Here is a 14,630-nt window from a genome sequence, read left to right as displayed (position 1 = left end):
GTCAACGGTGCCTGTCCTTCAGTCCTGACGAAGACGGAGCTTCCGCCGCAACGTTGACTTCCCCCTTAACTTTCCACTAGTAAATAAATAACTCCCCCCTTTTTCTACTTCCTACATCTTCGTTGTCTGACTCATATTTTGTTAGTACCTATATAATATATATATATATATATATATATATATATATATATATATATATATATATATATATATATATATATATATATATATTTATAGCTCTATCGAGGTATAAAACAACAGGTCGTATCCTCTCCATACCTTTGGGAGGGGTGGAACTAGAGAGGAGGGCATAAAAGAGGTATAGTGACTGTTAATCATACGTATTCTGCACCCCTGTGCAAGGAAAGCGGTTGAGTTTGAGTTTCATATGAAAAAAAAATGGGAGGAGAAATTAAATTTGTCACCCGACGAATTCTGCTACTACCACAATGAACCACTAGATGAATGAACATCACAGAAAATAAATCAGGTATAAATCAGCACTTCGTACCCTTTCATACCTTTTTCAAGTGTACAAATTCAATTTCTCAACTTTCCAACTTCAAGTGTCAACTTCTCAACCTAAGGTGTCAACTTCTTCTTCTTTTTAAGTGTCGAGAGAAGTCAACCCCTCAAACTACTTCTCAACGTCTCAAAGAGCATTGGATCGACCTGACCACGATCTGGCAGGTCGAGATGTTACACGCTAGGTGGCGCACCGCGCTTGTTCCATGGCAATTGAGTTCGATTATCATTGAAGACTATCCGCGTGACAAGGGTGCCATAGTATATGCGACTTGCATCATCCACAGCGCTAGTCATGGCTTCTGATTCTCAGATGTGAATTAACTGCGACTGCGATAAGCATCGGGTGCGTGATATCAGAGATGACCTTTAAAGACATATCTGAGTCGTACTACAGCACTGCATGAAACATCAATATAAAAGGATGCTCACATTTCCTGCTAAACCCCGCAGGATCAATTTCTATAAAGTTTTGTATATCAGGATTTCGAAGCGTCTTGAGTATGACGTACAACTTGTGGAGAGGCAATGACTCGGAAACGCTGACAGAGACACACACACACGTTCACTCCGTGCGTTTCCTGGGAGTAAGTGATTGTTACCCCGGATTGACGTTGTCGTGCTGAAGCGTTTCGGGTCGTTAGCGTTGCCTAGTGAGTAGAGGATGCTCGGTCGCAGTTGCGTTAAGACTTTCTTGTATGTGATGAAGGAAAACCTAGCTAAGAGTGGGGGGTAGAGAAAAATACGCACACAGAAACAAACACAAATAGAAATTACAATATGTGCATGCGAAGAGTTGAGTAGTGCAATATATGCGCGTGTGCGTGCTCCCTTTTTGAGCTGTCTGGTTGGCTGCTTCTTGGAAACGAACGGAAAAGTAAAAATATAAAAATAGAATAAAGATGTGCTGGCAATTCATAAGGGGCTGACTTATGACGACTTGTCTTGGATCAAAAGCGCAAACACACACACACAAAACGATCCATCATACATTGCTGATATGCGAAGTTGAAATGCCAGGCGAAGAAACGAAGAAGGAATCGCGTAATGAACGATTGCCGTTTGATTCAACACATGGCGGGACGTCGTGTTCGTTATGAATTGGAAGGAATGAGTTCTATGTACGGGTGAGGGCACATGAGAGGGTCGTTACCCCATGTTCCCTAACCTGTCCCTTTCGTTAGTGAACAGAAAAACTAATAATAAAAATCTCTTAAGGCAACGAAACAATACTACGCAGAAAAGTTTCACGCTATCTTACGTTTCACATTAAATGGTTAGCTTTTTTTTTTGTATTATCAAATAAGCGATAGAGCAGGTCCTTTTTTTATTCCGTGTTAGCACCCGCCGCGAAGCAACTATGGCTATAAGCGTCGTACAGACAAGGACAGATGGAGAGAGGACGGCAGGAAGGAGTAGGGGCCGACTTCGGGGGCAATTGTGTCGACTTTCGTCTGGAAAGTCTGCCGGAAAGCCCAAGAAACACCCCAGACAGCACAGCCGGAGCGGGGATCCGAACCAGCGTCCCAGTCCTGTAGTGGAAAGCAGGTCCCTTTGATCTTTCGTCAGTCAGTAAGACAAATACGACTGTTCCCGCAGATACAGAGTGAAGATACAGAGAGATTCCTACAGAGTGAAATGCAAAGAGGACATATTCACTGACTTTAAATGTGTGCACACTATTTGAAGAATTCGTGTAAAGCACGGATCGCGTAAGGCGTAGACTTGTGGCAGCCATCGAATTTTTGGTGCGTCGTGACAAAATGTAATCTCTCTGTAAAATTCGCTGAGCACATTCTGAGTGGGAGGATTCTTTTGTGGAGCACTATTGCGCTGACTCCAGCTTCTTCTGAAATGAAACGAGATAAATCCAAGACATATTGTCCGTTGCTTGATGAGAAGCAGCACCTTTGTATTATTATATCCGCGACACATTCCTTTGACTTCAGGGAAGCAGGGTACTTCGAAGATAAAATGTACTCACTGCACAGCATTATTATGAGAGGGTTGCTTGTAGGAAGGGCATTATTCTGAAGTACCACCTCTAACTCTTACACCCTTTATAGTTCAAGTTGCACCTTCCCAGTCAGTTAACCACCGAATGCAGTGTGGACAACGCATCAACGATGGGGAAAAAAATCAGTATTATGGAAAACATAAACGCTGGATCCGCACAGCTTCGCTTACGTTGCTTTGGCAAGTAGCCTGACTTCAAAACAAAGGGACATTGGATAAAGTGTCACTCGGCACAGCTAAAAGATATTTCTGCATCCTTCTTGTTTCTGCGCCGTTGTTGTAAACATGTGAACCGTCAGCTGTTTGCATGTGTATCACTCTTACGCCTACTCGTGAACAGGATTGCACGAACGCCAAGAAGGTTCCTCAATGCCGTCCTCAAGTACATTAGATTAGATTAGATATAGATTAGGGAAAAAAAAATAAGAGTAAAGGTTTCCTTGGTAGTGCTCTACGCACGAACAGCGTTGAGGGCTGTAGCGGGTGCCCGGAGCACAATCGATGCGATGGAGAACACCACTGAGGAACCTCCTCAGTGTGCAAGATTCACGACTCACATATAAAATGAAGTACCCACTTAATGCACGCCTTATGAATATCGTCTCACAAAATATAATCAGTAAATAAGACATACTGGCGTAATGCAGTTTGGGGAGTACTGCAGTCAGTTGCATGCACTTACATTTACAAAGAAATAATAATAAGAAGAAAGTATAACCATATAGCCTTGACACCATCCGTGCAAAATAGAGCTTAAAGAAAGAATGAAGGATTTGCTTCAATAACTGTGTTTACGTGAACGGATATGTCGACTGAAGGCCCCAGATGACTGATCGTTAAAGTCGACTGGCGACGGTTTGACGGTGATGACTGTCACAGAGCTCTGCAGGATTCAGACACGGTTTCACGAACGCCGATTAACATTTAAACCGAGTAAATCAAAGAGGGATATTAAACGGTACGAGCAACTTATTTATTTACACATAGTAACGAGACTTTCGTGCGCGAGACTGTACTTCTTCAGGTTACAAAAATATGAACATGGTACAGGAACATATATACAGTTGACGGGGGAGTTTTGGCATGAGAGGGTAACAGCGTGATGGAAAGGATGCAAATACAGGTAAAAATGAAAAGAACATAAATACAAACGCAGGGGTACCAGAAGCGCAACATAATAATAGCGCAACCGAGATTAACAATCCATTAACTTGAATTTAATTGCTTAACTCTTCTTCACCAAACGAAGTTATTGTCACTGAAACGTTCATCACGTCACGAGCTAACGTTTGTAAAAAAAGAATTCAGTTCTAACTTCAAGTGTTAGCAACCCTTAATCTCGGTTCAAAGTTAACAAGCGTTAGTGAAACGGGGCCTCAGTTGACTAACCCCCCACTGAAGCGCCACCCTCGTCTTTGAATTGTAACACCGAAATTTAGATAGGTCGCACACAACTTTGACGCACACAACTTTTTTTTCCCGGCCCCACCCAGAGCTAAATGGGAAACAAGCAATTTGAGTTGAACTTTGACATCGCGTGGATTTTTTTACTTGTCAAATACTTTTGCAGCCTTTCGGCACGTCATTCTTCTATCCTACTTCTTCTTCTGCCTCTGTCTCTGGCCGTCATCCACCTATTCTTTTCTGAGATGAGGGAGGACGAGGCATTCCTCAGTGACGTATGGAAAGTGACTGAATAAGTCGATTGACGCGATCCACATGGAGGTGTTCGGTCAACATTTGGCGTCTTAACTACCCAGCCCGAGCGACTTGCCTTTTATTCCGTGTTAGTGCAGCGAAGCAACTGTGGCTATGGGCGTACGTACAGACGTGGACAGGTGGAGAGAGAACAGCAGGAAGGAATGGGGGAACAGGGCGTGGTATGCGTCCAGGGCCGACTTCAAGGGGAACTGTGCCGACATTCGTCCGGAAAGCTTAGGGAAAACCCGAGACAGCACAGCGGGTGGTAGGATTCGAACACACCACCTGACTTATCCTGCATCCTCTTCCCTTTTAAAGTCAATATAGGCCGGTTTACATGCAAACCATATATCGGTTTATTCAGTTGAGTCGACTTGTGTCGCCTTAAACGCAGTAATTATCTAAACTTCAGGATCGAAATTAAAAATGTCCCTCCGTCAGGTAGCATCCTGTGACTACCACATCCCATGTCATCATCTCTTCTCTATCACTTATTGTTGTTGTTGTTGTTGTCCCTCCGTATTCACGCTGTCACTACACCATGCGAATCATGACAAGATCGAACCTTCCTATCTCCACCGCACAACTACTTCTGTACGTGTAGAGGTTAATGAGAGCGTCGTATATACAGGCAGCTTCGTGTGTAGAGGCAGCGTCATATATTCAGCGGGTGGACCGGATGTGGGTAAACCTTGCTGTCATCACGTGACACTCGATCGTCATCACTTCCCCCACCTTATTCCTTGCCAGACATCGACGTCGGTGCAGAAACTACAGTTTGTGTACTGTTGTTGTTGTTGTTGTTGTTGTTGTTGATAATGATGCGCGCGCGTGAGGTACTTTCGTTCCAGAGTGGACGTTGCAGTATACGCGCAGCGTAAGAGTGGCGGAAAGGCCCCGCTATATTACGCGGGCGGATAAGTAAGTGCTGAGAGTACGATGATCCTTTATGATTGTCTAGGAATCCCTTTCCTGAATTGGCGAGTGTGAATATGTAGCTGCAAGATAGAAATTGGCGTCGGCGTAGTTGTAGGAATTAATGGAAAAGCGGCAGACGAAAGTTTATGTAGTCTCAACGCGTCGATAGTTATTGTGAAGTTTACTTACTTAACGATTGTACCTTACTAGCGTATGTGACGGAGGCAAGCGGTGTGAGCCCTGAACACGACTTCCAGATTACAGCCTCAGAGAAGACGTTACACCCTCTAAAATAACCCATTTCATAGGTAGGACGGCTGGCTTTTTTTTTTCTATTTTACTCATTTGATGGCATCCAGTTATATGAATTCTAGCAAAAAATAAGAAGAAAAGAAAAGAAACTGTGCTTGAGCAATAATCTCACAAGCCTCTGAAGAGACGATAAATAACAAATAAGATGGCTTTGCCGTCTGTCTTTGAGGTAGTACACCTAAGGTCACCGTATGAGGGGAGAGGTATGCGAAGATGCGAGAAAAAGATCCTGAATCGAAAGCTTTCCCCCACAGCCAGGTGTTTTCTTTTCAAGAAACGGGTGACACTCGATCGGTGACTCGCGCTTGGGGCGAACATCGCCCCGAGCGCGAACACGGGTGCCGCTCTAATCGGCGCGAGCGTGACGTGGTTAGTAGGATTACGAAGGAGACGTCAGTGGGGTTGTCAGCTTGTGGTCAGTGACTGCGGTATATCCACCAACTATTTAATCGGTAAGTTCATGACAGCAAGGCACTTTTTTTGGGACTATGTCGTCTGACTAAATGTATTATGCACTCTAAATGCAGGTCAGGCAGATAAAGTTCTAGTACATGTAGTACCTGTCGTTCCATATCTCATCTGGCTTTCATAGTATTTTTTATGTGTGTGTGTGTTAGACAGAAGCGTCAGGTGCAATAGAAGGCGTGACCTTATCAGAGGGAACAGGTTTTGTGCGGCGAAGGAATGTCAAGAGGGTGGAGCAACGACGGCCTCTTGGCGCTGAAATACGCGCGCTCGGCAAATTGCGAGACACAAAACGGCGGCTTTTTTTCTCTTCTTCTTTTTCTTTTTTTTTTTCCTTGTGTTTCTGCTGTGATGCTGGATGTCATCAGTGATGTTTCGCGGTAAATCATACATGCGCTTTCCATTGCCGTTGGATTGACTTTGCAAATTAACGAGATCAATTTAAAAAATTCAATTTCTGTTAGTTGAAAATTAGCAAAATCGGTCTTTCCCGGTGGCAAAAGTGCAGCGGAGACCAATGGAGCAAGCGGCATCCTTGTACAACGTCTAGATTTTTAAATATAATTCGTGAACAGGTTACAGCAAACACCCTGTCCAAGCTTACGGGCACACAATTTTGAGCACGACCGTTTTACATAACCTTGAATCCTCGAAGTATTCGAAGCAACTCGACATTCCATAAGCAATAGGACGCCGACTCGAGACGACTCGAGAACATCCAGCACTTTAGGATTTGTTTACGCTGGAAAGTCCCACGATGCAGACAGGGCAAATACAGGCATGTTGGCCCGACTTTCCCGAAAGAAATACGCAGTGTCATTTAGTAGACTTTCTTCGTCGTCCTGGCGATAAAGAAATGAAGGGAATGAGAAGGCATAATGAAACCGGGACTGAGGTTAGTCTGCTCTCAAAAGCAGGGGTGCGCCTCCCTAATGCGTGTTTTGAGCAGCAAACGAGGGGAATTTGTGGTTCCGCACTCGGCTTTGCGTGAGAGACTTATTGCGTCTCTTTCGCAAACCCACATGTATACATATGCGTCTGCTTTTCTTCTGAGCTACGTCGCCGTTGCATCAAGAGGTAGCCACAGCATTCAGTCTCCAGCGGATTCCCCGCGCATTTTAAAACTCGTATAACGTCGCCCGGCATTGTTGAGTTTCTTGTGAAATATGTCTTCGCTGGTAGATCTCGGTGATTTACAGTGCTCAATGATGATTGAGTTTCGTTGCTGCATTAGAAACTCTCCTACGGCACTCTGGAGATGAGAGAGAATCGCATTTCCAGCTTCATTCTGCGCTCTTTGAGCACTCAGAAAATAAACGCACCTCAAATGAGGATTTGAATCTCATTCGGCCCTAAAGTATATGTCTAAAATCAGTCCATCCAGTCCAAACATTGCTTCCAGCACCGTATGTCGCAGATTTCTGGCGCACGTCAAAAAAACCCCAGGTGGTCCAAATTATCCGCAGTCCTTCCCTGCGGCACGTGCAACCATGTCGCCACACTGCGCAGACAAACCTTACGTGTAACGTCACGGTACCATTACCATTACCAACAATATTTTGTGTACGTACGGCTATGAGTCTCCTACACCGTTTTTTTTCTCAGCTGTGGCTAGCTAACAAAATTCGCTAAGACCTCGGGTCCGAGCTATGTGTAAGTAGAAACGGTCACCCATAGCAGGTATATAACACATAAAACGCATAAAATGGGTAGTAACATAGCTTCCGTGTAGAGCGGGGTTGGAAAAACAAAGACGGAGGCGTGGTGGTGGTGATGAAAGGGCTCGCCATTGTTGGCATCACAGATGTGGACAACGTCACGACTGACGCCCTAGGGAATGTGCGTCCTGGGCCGACTTCTAAGGAAACTGTGCCGACACATGTCTGAAAGCGTTTCAGGAAAACCCAGGAAACACCCCAGACAGCACAGCCGGCACCGGGATTCGAACCCGGGTACCTCCCAGTCTCGACATAACATGGCCAGCAGGCCAGCACGATGGAGGCTGTACGACCATGCAGCTTGGCCGTGCGTGGACATGGATGCCCCCAACCCTCATCGTGCTGTATACACTACGCCGGTATCCCCTAAAGGCAAAGTCAAGAAGTTCCTTCCAGCCAAAGTCTTCAATTACTCTGCGAGCAACACCTTCATGGAACAATTGAAGGAACACAATAACATACACATGATTGGCATGGGAGACTTCAATAAGGACATTAAGGTGCCCCAGAACAACTGGTTCGCAGACTTTATGAAGGAAAGCTTCGACTAGTCTGTGACGATAAATTACCACAACTCGTACGCGAAGAGTTATAGATTGTGTCTTTGTCGGGAGCATGGACAAGCTAGCGGTGGTCAAGTACGTGAGCTACTTGAGACTTCACAGGCTTCTATACTGGCCATCGTCGGAGAACGCCAGCGATGAGCTCTTAAATGCTATCGCATTTCAATGACAATGTGCACAGCGATTTCTGCCGCAACTTTTTCTGTCTTTCTTAATTATGATGCCCATATGGACAACTTAGAGCAAACGATCAGAGCATGAAACTTGATCCCCTTAAATCTAAATTTTTTTTCTTCCTCTATCACGTCACATCACATCGCATGGAATTTGATCATAAACCTTTTTTGTTCAATGAAAAGGAGTGTAGTATGTCAGGTAATTTATTCTGACGTCATAATTCGATGCTTCCTTGAATGTCGCGGCATGAAGGATGTTTTGAAAGATGTCGTAAGAATAATTTGAGCAGCTCTCCAATTTCAGACTCTTCAAGAACCAGATGCAGAAAAAGAAAAAAAAAAGTGAAGAGGAAGACCACACAAAGAAATATTGGATGAGCTTTCATAATGTACCTTTCAAGCGAGTTGAGGAGGTGAAACATTTAGGGCTCATATTTCAATCATGCTTATCGAGGAATTCACATATAAATTATATTATTAATAAAGCACAAAAAAAGCTCCCGACAAAAGCAATCTAAAGCCTTTAAACAGAGACTCGAAGCCTTCTTTATATAAAACAGTTATTAGGGCTGTATTTGATTACGCGTGTCTAGCCTCAGAAGCATAGTTTTGCAGGACGCAGAATCGGGCATAGAAGTATATACATTAACGCCTACGGTAATAAATATTCCATATACAGGAACTTCAGTATAAACCTGATTTGGATAATATTCAGCGTGGATTTAAACTTGGAAGGGTATTATTGAAGGCATGGGGGGGGGGGGGATATACATTTATTCAAAGGAAAGGTCTGCCAGACCAAGGTCTGCATGCTATTCCATTAAAAAAAACGAAAAATAAATAAAAAGAAAAGAAAACGAGGAAAAAAAGGATAAGGTGAGAATTCATTAAAAAAAATGAGACAGAAGAAAAGAAGAGAAAAAGAAAAGAAAAGGTGAGACTCCAGGAGCGCGCAGCTCAGAGCTTAGAGGCCAGGCCAGAGCACTTTAGAAAGTGCAATAAAGCTTTATTATTGAAGGCTAAAATTGAAGTCTAATACTGAAAGGCACCGATGTTGCTATAGGATAGATCGACATACTTATGTGGGCTAAAGTTAGTAACCTGCGTCTGATGAGAAGTTTTTGTATCGATGTTACAAAAAGACCTCATTCACTAATAAACACCTTTATGTATTCTTTCCTCGCACGTACCATACGTGGTTGAAACAAACTCTCTTCGTCTATATCAAGTGCAACAACTGTTAAGCTGTTTCTTGTGGGAAGCTGTTCTGTGAGCAAAGTGTTTGTGTGTTCTGAAAAGGTTACTCCACAGGGGCATGTACCAGGAGCCACATGACCCATATAAGTTGACCATGATCTTTTCTGTCTTCTATAATTTACGTTCACCTGAAATATTAAAAAAATCTACAGAAGGTGCTGTGCAAAACGAAATATGCTCTTGTTTGATGATGACCATAAGACATATGTCGTCAACCAGACATAATTTTTTTCATATACTCAAGACATATTCAAGAAGATATGGACATCAATGACAATTGTCGTAATGATGCAGTGGTATACTACAGTATTACTGGCCATAATCGGACATCGGACAATTTTCTTTTTCCAACTAATCAATCGGCCCTCCTCGCGGCCGCGGAATGAGAGGTCTGTTTTAACGTCAAGGCACGAGTACTCGATACTGACCCATCACTCGGCTTGATCTAATTATTTCCCCATTTTAGTCACCCAATCAGGTAATCCTCAACTACAATTCAAGGAACAACAACAAAAGTCATGTAGACCTTTGTGTCCGAGCATCGATACAGAAGCGTCGACCAGACGCGGTATATGACTAATACGACCAGGGCCAACAGGTCATTAGACGCATGAAAACTACACAGCGCCTAGAGAGAGAGATTTCTGCCGAAACGTAATGGAATTATCCTATAGCCTGCATAGTAAAGGCGGAAGGGCAGTCATCACTAATGATGGAGTCATTTGCCAAGGGTAATGCGACTGAAAGCGTTCTGGGCCTGCATCGCATGCAGAAAGATATATGGCGCCTTCCTCTCGCATTATGGGCCTCGTCTTTGTTATTTGTCCGATAATCAGCCCGTAGAAATGCTGCTCTTTTCCGCTCGGTCTTCCACTTCACCCTTTCCTCCTGTCCACCATCTTTCCCTTCCCGAGAAACATGCCGCCTAATCAGGCAGGCAGACCTCTCGGGTTCCTCCCAACGACACTCCTCCTCCTCCTCCTCCAAGACCGCCTTTTCAGCACCAAGAAAGTTCTTGGGTGCTGGCTTGCAGGGCACCAAGTGCCGGCCATGCACACAGTTGTGTAACTTATGCAACCATGTGACCTTCACGACACTCTCTGAGGTCTTTGTTTGTTTGTTTGTTTTTTATTGCGTGTTAGCGCCGCGAAGCAACTGTGGCTATGAGCGGCGTACAGACATGGACTGATGGAGAGAGGACAGCAGGGAGGCGTGGGGTACAAGGGGGTGAGGTCTTTGTGTGACTCGGCTATTGTCCTCAGGGCAGTGTACATTCTTCAATACACATTCTGTGGGCTGTTGCTGTATTTGGATATACGGTATTTTGAACTATGGTATCATTAACTGGGCTCACTCATTAGTTGAATACAGAGGAATGTATGGAAGAACACGAAACCTACAAAACGAATTTTTGACATTCTGATTTTAACAATTTTTTTTTTAAATTTCAGCTGCAGCTGAAAATCGGTGCTTACACACGTGATGCACGCTTAAAGTTTGCACCTTGCAGCCGTTATACTTAATGTTACATTACGCTCGTGCGTACCGTCGGTAAATTAGTTTATGTACACACACAGAAAAGCACAGTCTATTAGTCAGGTTCTAACAGCCGCGCTCGGTCACTTATTCTCTCATGTCATCCGATAAAAGATCCCCCCCCCCCTTATCTCTCTTCACGTGGCCATGACGCGGTGCATTACTACCACGTGGTGCTATGTGATAAGCACGCGTGTTCAGTGCAGACGGGAGGATGCGTGTGACAGACATCGGCAGGATTCTGTTCGGTGGTCTTCTTCACGCTGCTTTAATCGATGTGGCATGAAAGGTATGGTGTTGAAGTAAATGGCAGCTGCGAAGGCAAGCTGTGAAGCGCAGTGGCTTTGAGTTTGATGACGTGTCGCGTGATCGAGTTCGCACGTGCGGTTCTGAAGAAAGTGAGAGATGCAGTATAGTGACATTAGAAACGTGAATTCACGTCGTGAACAGCTACAGCAAATCACTTAAAAAGGGCTCTCTTAGTGGACTGCGTGAAATGACCTTCTGGTGGTGAGTACAGGAGTTTGCTTTGATCACAGCTGCAGTGAGACGCGCGTGAGCAAAAAAAGATAAATAAAGAAGTAGGATTCTATTCCTCAGAATATTGTGGGGAATAACTTTTTTTTTTCACGTGTCGTAGATATTGCGAAAGAATAGGTCGAACTAACTGATGTCAGAGGAGCGACAGCCTCGGACATTCCTATTGGTTCTCCAAAGCACGTGATCGCGCCCGCTGCCGTCTCACCGGCGGTAAGACCCGCCGTGATGAGTTTCAGGATTCGCGGTGCAAATTTTTTATTCGTCTGCTGCCCGCTTTGCTATAAGACGTGTAATACAAGTTCGCATCGACGCATATATCTTTATTTTACTAATTTATTAACTAACTAACTAACTTTATTTATCGTACATAAGTCCGGGCGAAGTGTCCCGACCGCTTTAACGAAACCCTAACGTATTCCTAACGTGCCACGCCCCTGTCTCAGTCCGCTGCGTGCACTACTTATAGTGAGAGAGAACTTAAGTCCTACAATTGGGGACCGCCCACTCATCCGTGGAAGCCTCCTGCAATTGGCTACCAGCTTTTGCACGACGCTTCCGCTTCGCGACCTAGTGCCGGCTCTCTCTCCTCCAGTCCCCAATTGGCCGCGCCGCACTACATTCGCGCGTGCGGAACGATTCTTGCGTGGGGGCGGGGTTAAGTGTATGACTTTTGTTGTCACTGACTATAGCAGGGCATTAAAGCGCAAATATTTCTCCTCGCGCAATGAAAGATGCCGTTACCCTAAGAGCAACACAAAAGGAACGGCATTCATCAATTGCGTCATACGTGATACATGAACGAAAGACACCACAATGTACGATTTCCTTCTTCGTTTCTGTTAGTATCGTTACAAATACTAAACGCATAACGATAGGCGTTTTTTTTATTTTTATTGCCCTAATGTTTGTGCTGAGGTCGGTCATCAAGGCAGGAGGCGTCATCATCAACAGAGGGCGTTCCTTTGGGCAGAGATTGCAGAGGGTCAGTTCCAGCGTCATAAACAAGAAGTAATCGTGAAAATGAAAGGGCGTCTGTTGACAGCAAATGGTGCCGTGGCGTGTGCACTCTTCATCGTCCCTTCAATGACAGAGCTAAAAAAAAAAAGAGAGAGAGAGAGAGAGAAAGATATTCATGCGTGAAAGAACAGGTTTCGTCGTGGTTATTTAGGTTGCCATAAGACTATATTGCGGAAAAGCGACCCCCAGCGCAAATGATGTACCGCTCCGCACTGCTCTGTGGCCCCCGCAAGCTGCCTGCTGTGATCTGCAGTAAATAGCTGTGTACGCTGTTCTTACCTTGTTGACATTCAAAAACATTTTGGCCAGTACTACTGTGTTTATTGACGTTAAGGTCACTGTATGAGGGGAGAGGAACACGAATGTGCGAGAAAAAGATCCTGAACCGAAAGCCTTCGCCCACAGCCAGTTTTTTTTTTTGGGGGGGGGGGGGGAGGGGGGCGGGTGACACTCCCGTTCGAAAGCTCTTTCTGGTTTTATCGGCGGGTGCGCGTGGATATCTGCACCACATCATGGTCTTGCGGACAGAAATAAAATGTGTAAATCCAAAGTGGTGTCGAAATTACTCGCATTATTACTATTACTATTATTAGCATTATTACTATTATTAGCCAGCTGTGAATGGCATAGCGCCCCTGAGAAAGTTTGTATGCTGAAAAGTAAAAACGTTTGTAATATAACATTTTATCGTGCAATTTTTCTCTTGCAAACGCAATTACCGCAGATGTGCGGTATACTCAGTATCTGCGCGGATGTGGTACATTTATTTTAACTAGTGCGGATACGCTCGCGAATATTATGCGAATGTAGATACTGTCAATCTTGTATTATTGAGTGATTAGATGAGTCACAAAATTAGTGAGTCCATCTTCCTTATCTTTTAGCCTACCACTCCCTATATCCTTAGTTTACTGATTTGCTTTATTTTCCCCAACCAAGTCAACAACTGAGGCCAGTTCTAAAACTTATCCTTATCTAAATCTTATCCGAGCTCTCCTCGAGCTATAATATCAAAGCAATCGTTGAAAACCGAGGCATCCCATGCAATGAGTTTATGTAAGGTTGGAAGCTGAATAATTGGCCTGGTGTCTGAGCTACCTTTACTTCTACAGCGTGCGCGAGCTCTGCGATATCGCCCGGAAGAGGTCGTTGTTTTTGGTCAACTTGGCATTTGAGCTGGTGCTGTTTTTGTCTTCTGGTACACAGATTGGTTGCCACTAAAATGAGGCTCACGCAAAGGTTAAAAGTGATCCTGTTCGTGAATACCTGCAGCGTCCAGCTTGCACGAACGTCGTGGGAATCCGGCTCCAAATTCCTTCTGAATTACCCCGAATCTGCACACCCTTGTGCGCTGTAGACACCCACACTTCGCGCTAAAAAAAAAAACTGGCAAGATGGCCCAGTCGCGTGGGAGACTTGAGCATCGCACGCAAACAGAAAGTTCCCCCGTTGTATCGTGGACACATAGTCAAATTCAAATTTCTTTCATCATATGATGATGAGGAGGCTCGACAAAAAGCACCAAGGCTGCTTAACAAGTACTCTTGACAAGTCTAGTACTCTTTTGTCTGACGTAACTTTGTCGAACATTTTTCCTGTTTCCTTTTTTTTTTTTTTTTTTTTGTCCGTTTCGAGTAAGCACATCGAAAAGCGTTTGCAGACTGGGCTATCCAACGGAGATCTTAGCGACGCCCAATGTCATTTTACTGCTTTCGCTAAATAGCTTTGGAGTAGAAGCAAGGATTAGAGCTCAAAATAAGTAACTAAAAATCGTAGGCTGTCATCCTCGTGCTATGATGGATTATAGTCATGTGCTGATGTCATGGAGTTATGAGGACTGGGACGAGGTAAACGATGGATGAACCTTCGAGATCCAATATTGCGCT

Source organism: Ornithodoros turicata, chromosome 4 (genome assembly GCF_037126465.1).
Source record: "Ornithodoros turicata isolate Travis chromosome 4, ASM3712646v1, whole genome shotgun sequence".
NCBI lineage: Eukaryota > Metazoa > Arthropoda > Arachnida > Ixodida > Argasidae > Ornithodoros > Ornithodoros turicata.
The sequence above is the reverse complement of the archived record's forward strand: the minus strand, read 5'-3'. Positions refer to the sequence as shown.